A 7022-nucleotide genomic window follows, 5' to 3' on the forward strand; every position below is an offset into this window, starting at 1 on the left:
GGGAGGCCAAATCAACTGAGGAGGCTGTGAACTAAAACATATCTAGGAATTTTTCTGAGATTTATCTTTGTCTTCTGTCAGGACTGATCTTGTTCATTTACCCTACCACTTCTAGAGTTTTTATTATTATTATTATTTGTTTGCACAAAGGGAATAGATATATGACTATATGCCAGGCTTGATGACAAGAAAGACACAAAACCTTTTTCTACCCTGTTCCTTGTAGATGAGGCCAGAACTGCAAAACAGAGGAAATGGGACAAGGACTTGAAAAATGTTGCCCCATTTTTGGGTGTATGGATATGAAAGTTGACAGCAGATAGAGCTGGTGCTACTGCTGACACTGAAAATATGACAAAATCTATATTTCAGGAAAGTGACTGAGGTGCCCAGAGATCCCGTTTTTAGATTTTATAGTGTTTCATGCTTGAACTCTTCCTTCTATTCTTCAGTGACATGCTTTCCCTGTATGCTCTCCCTTTGATCCTTCCCTCTCCAGGTACTAAGATATTCCAGAGCAACTAGATACCTAGATCTCCACTGAATTATTTCTAAATAAATAAATAAATAAATAAAAATAAAATCACAGCCCACACAACGGCATCTATAAAAAATACACTAAAAATCCTCTCTAAAACTTGTGAAGAGTCAAATCAAGCTTTCCTCTGAAATGAAGCTGCAGGCTTATGCAGAACATGCAGTTTGTAAGCAAAGGCACTGGGAATAAGCACAGAAGAGCTGCTCTCTGCATGACTGAGGAAACTGGGTGATATGAATGCAAAGATAAATGTTTATCTTGGTAAGTGGCATGGGATGGAATTAAGCGCAGTTGGATAACAACCTTTGAGAATAACGAGATAGCATGTAGAGATGTTCCTTTATTTTTCTCCTTTTAATTATCTGCTGTAGGTCATTAAATCTTCTTATCACACTCCTACACATCCAGTTCCTAATGTAACTTGAATGTAATTGCCTGTTTTACAAAACCAGATTCAAATTTAGTATTTTTTTCAGCAATTTTTTATTGTAGGAGCAGAGGAACCAAACAATATGGTTTAGGGGTATGATTTTCATGCATTAGATAGGAAGACATGTTCAGTTTCCTGGGAAAAATGACAGAAATTGGACCTAACTAGGGCCACTGATCTGTGTCACTCCTGGAAGACAAATTATCATATTTCCAAGAGCATGCAGGGGGAAAAGTTGCCTTACAATTTACAGTTTTCATAAACATCTCTCAATACATCCCTCAATATATAAACTTCCCTCTCAAACTTCCTTAATTTTCTCATTAAACACTGTAACTATTAATTAACTAAGTAACTAATATTATTTAATTATTCTGAAAGCAGCATAGCAACATCCTAGGTCCAGACTGCAATTTCCTGCATCAGATGAATATTGATGTCAGCTTTTGAAAAGCAAAAAGCTCTGAAATTTCATTTTTGAGAACAAATGGATCATTGAATGATATGTGAGGTGTTTAAGAAAAGGTTGGATGAAACATGGTTTAGTGGGTAATATTGGTAGAGGCATGGTAGGGGCAGTTCAGGGTTACTCAACCTGGGGGGGGTGGGTGGGGAGGGAGAGATAAGGGCAGAGGGCTGTGGAAGAAGTAATAATCAGAGGGATGTCCCTGTCCTAAAACGCATGGAGAGCAGAAAAGTAGGTCTCCTATGAGGAAAAAAAAAAAAAAAAAAAAAAGATCATTTGAACAATATTCCATAAAAAAGAAAATATAATAATAATAATTTTGTGTGATTGTGGAATACAATCCTAAAGAGGGATTGTATTGTCTACCGTTGAGGATAGAAAGTGATGATAAACAGATGTAGTAAGAAAAAAATCAGAGCTGTGGAGAAAAAAATAAATAGCTCTAATAAGTAAAAGAGATCCTAGGAAATGTTCAGACTAAATCTAGGATTACTACATAGTAACATTATGATTAATCTAAATGACTATGGTGCAAAGAGCAAAAAGTATAAAAAGTCAAGAACAAATGTTAAGAAGTAAAAGAATCAAACAATAAAGGTAATAGGAGAACACAGGTGCACCTGATGGAGACAACATGAGGACAACAAATGAGGACAACAGCAACATCAAAATGTGTATTCAGAGCCATTTTAGTTGCTTTCATCAACAAAATATTTATAGTTAAGGTCTTTAAAAAAAATAATGTCAAGGAATAAATGGATAGATTAAATGCATTCAGTTCAGAAGATCTGGTGGCAATTATTTTGCTAAAATTTTTGAATTATTAAATTATTACTCAATATATATGAGACGTAATGGGGAATGGTTGAGAGCCAAGAGAAATAATAATAATAATAATAATAATAATAATAATAATAATAATAATAATAAGGCATAGATATTATATGTCTTCAAAATGTTAATAAAAAGAGGACAAGCTGTCCTAACTTCAACACATGGGGATATCTGTTCAAATTACTAAATGATCAAAATACAAGCAATCAGTTAGAACATGGATTTGTCCACAGTACATGGTATCAAACCAATTTCATTTCTTTCAAAAAGTCATTTAATGCATTATAAAAGAAATGCATTAATGTTAATGCAACTTCCAATTTTGCTAGAGTACCACATTAATCTTTAGAAAAGAGAATACATTCTAAATAACTCTTAATGCAGAATAATTTGTCTGAAAAATATTATTTAGTAAAACTTGTTGTAAATTGTTGGCAGTTAAAATCTGGATGATTGTTCACAATTTATGAAAATTCAAAGTACTATATATGACAGTTTAAAAAATGTACCAATATAGTTCTCTTGATATATTTATGCACATATTTTCTATTAATTTATATACTTTTTTTACTTAAGATTTGTTTTGCATCTCAAGCTTTTTTATGATAATTATTCCTACACAGTTATGTAGGAATGCTCTTTCATAGTTTTACTTAGAAAAAGTATCACTACTCTTTTCATTATCTTTATAGCCTTCACAAAGGTGACCTACATGCAGCCAGGATGGTTATTCACTCTCTATATATAGTTTTGTGCACCCCTAGAAACTTTAATCTCATCAGAAGTACAGTAATTTCTGTATTTTCTTGTAAGATTTTCCCTATTAATTCTTCAATTACAGTTTCTGAAACCTATGATCTGTATGCTACTGTAATCACAAACCTTTTGCTCAATCAGATAATGACAGGACATGGTGAAATGGTTTTAAACTAAAAGAAGGGAGATTTGGAGTAGAGGTTAGGAGGAAATTCTTCACTAGGAGGGCGGTGAGGCACTGGCCCAGGCTGCCCAGAGAGGTTGTGGATGCCCCATCCCTGCAGGTGTTCAAGACCAGTGGGCTGTGGGCAACCAGATCTAGCGGGCTGCATCCCTCCAGAAATATGCTATTAATATACTTTCAAACAAATTACCTTCGATCTTTCACATTCAGAATCAGTTGCTTTCTAGTGTGTATCTCCTCAAGTAAATTTCACCTGAAATACAATGATGTCTCTATCTAGATGTATTGTCTAAGATTTTTTTCTACCTTTTATTTTTCAGAATACAGCTGATAATCTGGTAACTTCTGGTACACATCTGTTGTTACTAATCTTGTTCTTTGGACATTTCTAGTAGTTGCTGAATTAGTTTATGTTTCCTTTTTCTTCCTAAGTAGGACTCATAAGAACAAACTCCTATGTCACGTTTTCCTTCATCTTTTCTACCATTTCCTTCACTGAAAAGGATTCATAAAATTGTGTCTCATCTCATTCAAAGTAAGGGCAAATCATGTGTACACTAGCAAGTAAAACAGTAAAATAGGAGATCGACTGAAGATCTAAAGAGGAATAGTTTATTTGGGGATGTAGCATTCATACAATACACACTTTGGAAATTTTACTTTTGATTAGCTTTAATCTGATCTCACAATCTGAATGCTTATTTGTAAGTAGGATGCATTAGACGTTGACGTCTATGTTCTGGAATAATTTCATCTAAGTTATTTCTCCATGTAAACACAGCACACACAGTATGTTAACCATGGAAAATCAACAAACCTACTTATGAATTACACCCTTCAACACAAAAAGATGTTAATACAGAATGCCCATACACAGGTATTTCTTGAAATAGAACACTACTTCATTTTGTCTTTTTTATTCTATTACTAAATTATGGTTCAAAGCCAGCGTTTCCACAACACTAATTGTTACATGATATTCATTCGGTATATAAGACTTTCTTCATGCTCTTTTTATTCTACTTCTTCTGGGATTTATATCCTAATTAAGTTAGTTGATGTCTAAATATTTTCCTCATCAATATATTTCCTCATTGATAAGTATGTACTTAACTCTGAGGTAATAACAGCAGCATCTAAGGAGACAATCTTTCTTCTTAAAGAAATCCCCAAATGTACTTTCAAGAATAGTATAAACATCCTTTTTACATGGAAATATAACAAAATATATTTTCTTATATAAAAACAAAATAAAATAATATAGTAAAATAATATTTTACAACAAATTTCTTTTCTCCATATCTTTCCTTTGTAGCCCTGCTTTGTATTTAGCAGATAACAGAAAGGGATCAAAACCAAAATGTGTCATTTGGACCTTCCCTAATGTTTGTATCAGCATGATGGACTCCACATCTGAAGAAAGGTGAAATTTATGAAACCTTAAAATGTTCAATCTAACATTTACTTTGAATATTTGTATCAGTAGTATTCCAGTAGGATTCCTATGAGAAAAGGAACTGATTATGAATAGATGTTTTTTTTGCTAAATTATTTTACTTTACTTCAGCAACATCAGAGCATTCCTGCTCAAATTCAGAGCAGGAATGTTCAGGAGCTCAACAAATCTTAAACGATTAATGTATGGTTTAATTGCGATTAATGGTAAGCTGTTTTGCCTCCTAAATGTGAACTATTTTCAGTAATAAGAATTCAGTCCTCTTTGCATAAATATGTATTAAAAGCAAGGATGGAGTGCAGGTATTGGCAATATTTGTTCAGCAGCTAGCAGCTCAATTACCACCTGAAGTATCAGACTGAAAATTCATTGCAGCCTTTCCCATCTAAAGCATCTGCTTGTCCTATGACTTTGAGGTCGACAGCCCCACATCTGCCTTGTATTACTTTTGCCAAAGTTGTATTTTCAATATAACCTTTCTCTTCCACTTTTGAGCCTTCCCTACCAGGCTTCACCACCACGAACAATTATTCTCCATAAGAAAAATTACAAGCAAGTTGATTTCCGTCTACTTACCCTTGTCATGGTTTTAGTCCAAACTAACCAGCCATAATTCCTACACCAGTTAATTTCATCAAACTTGTATATGAATGTATTTGACTGTTTAGGGGTGGAGTATTTACCTTAGTCATGGATAAGAATTTGTTGCACTCCCATATTTTAAGGATTGAGTAACTAATTACTTTACTTCCTTATTGAGAGCTTGGATAGCACCACCATCATTTGTGCTCATGGTGAAAATTATACCTGTCAGTAGTAAAGTGGTGGAATTACAGGATAGATTAAATGTGGGAAGAAAATGGATAGGTAAGGAATTCACACTGATTTGAATTGATTTGGGATATTATCCGATATTGATGCAGCAAAATAACAGTGTCACTTGTAAAACTGAGGGAGAAGTGGTTTGGGTTTTGTTTATTCCTGTTTCATAAAGTGGTATTTTCTTGCTCTCTTCTTTGCAGTGCCAACAAGTAAAATGTACTGTCTCCTGTTCTTACTGTACATTGTACTGTAAAATGTGTTTACGGCAAATGTTGGATTTTCCCCTAGAGATTCCAGTCACTCATAGCCAATTTCTATTCACCAGGGAGTAAAAGCATTGATTTTATTTTACAATAATTTTTGAGGTTTGGTTTCCCTTGCCGCTTTAAAAAAATCAATCAATCAATCAATCAATCAATCAATCTGAAAATAAATTCAAGAGGTATGAAAAGGAGAAGATGGCAGATCATTTGGGTTGAACGACAACTAAAGTATCTATTAGTCTTAGATAAGAAAGTTCATTTATTCTTAAAAAATCTATGTAAAAACAGTTCTGCTAATCTGGAGAAAAGACCTATTTACATTTTAGCAGTCCCTGGTGTTAAAAATATGCTATTAGCTAAGAACTGTTTCTAGCTGAATTTCTGTAATTTCGCTGAATTGTGAGTTTGCAGAAAACTCCTGATTGCAGAAAATAATTGTAAGACAAAGACATTCCTCTTCTTCCTCTCCACAGAATTTTCTTTTAGTAGTATTTCTTATCTTAGCCTCCACAGCAGTAAGTTGACTTGAATTCCATTTTGAAAATCACTTATAGCGATAGACTTTTGAAAGTTACTTACAGACACCCTGAGTGTTTGTGGCTGAAAAGAAATTGGATACCTCTTGAGATCAGTGGAGGTTTCAGCCTAAAATGAATGATGAAGTGGAGCAATGTATTGATTGGTACTGGATAATATTTTCATTAGGCAATTGTTTGTAGTTAACATGCACTGAAGATTGATAGAATTTTACTGGCAATACATCCCTAAGTAAGGACTGGAGATGTCTCAAAGAGGAGCAAAAGTAAGTGAAAACTAAGCACCACACAGCAGCTGCAGTTAGTGTCAATATGTAATGAATATAATGATGCAGAATTCTAATGTTAATTTCAAGCATTTCCAAGTGTACCTAACATATTAAATAGGTGTAAAAAAAAAAAAAAAAAAAGCCGTAAGAAGTTGTGTACGTTTTTCTCTTTACATGGTTCTTGTGCCAGCATTAAGAACTGAACAAGCCAACAATCTACAGATCATCTTCCTCTTCACTATCATCACATTGTAACAAATTTTTACCATCTTTGTTAAGTCAAGGGCAAAAAATGGACTGTGGACTGCAGGGTCCTATAGGTTAAATAACCATTATCACCGGAAATGCAAAAACAGTCCACTTGTGTTTCACAGATAGTCTCAGAGTAATAATAATTTGAAAGCCTGTTGTACTTGCTTCTTGCAAATTTTCTCTAAATAGCATTTGTTCATGGATTCTCTCTGCAAA

At 33.8% G+C, this 7022-nt stretch overlaps 1 long non-coding RNA gene across 1 annotated transcript; it reads left to right on the forward strand.

Moving 5' to 3' along the window:
* The first annotated feature begins 535 nt into the window (after positions 1 to 535).
* Positions 536 to 6695, forward strand: LOC118156418. Its single transcript, XR_004746258.1, has 2 exons — positions 536 to 799; positions 4524 to 6695. It is a non-coding gene; the product is annotated as an uncharacterized LOC118156418 (long non-coding RNA).
* Positions 6696 to 7022: the final 327 nt, after the last annotated feature.

The sequence above is a fragment of the Oxyura jamaicensis genome, chromosome Z (assembly GCF_011077185.1).
Source record: "Oxyura jamaicensis isolate SHBP4307 breed ruddy duck chromosome Z, BPBGC_Ojam_1.0, whole genome shotgun sequence".
Taxonomy (NCBI): domain Eukaryota; kingdom Metazoa; phylum Chordata; class Aves; order Anseriformes; family Anatidae; genus Oxyura; species Oxyura jamaicensis.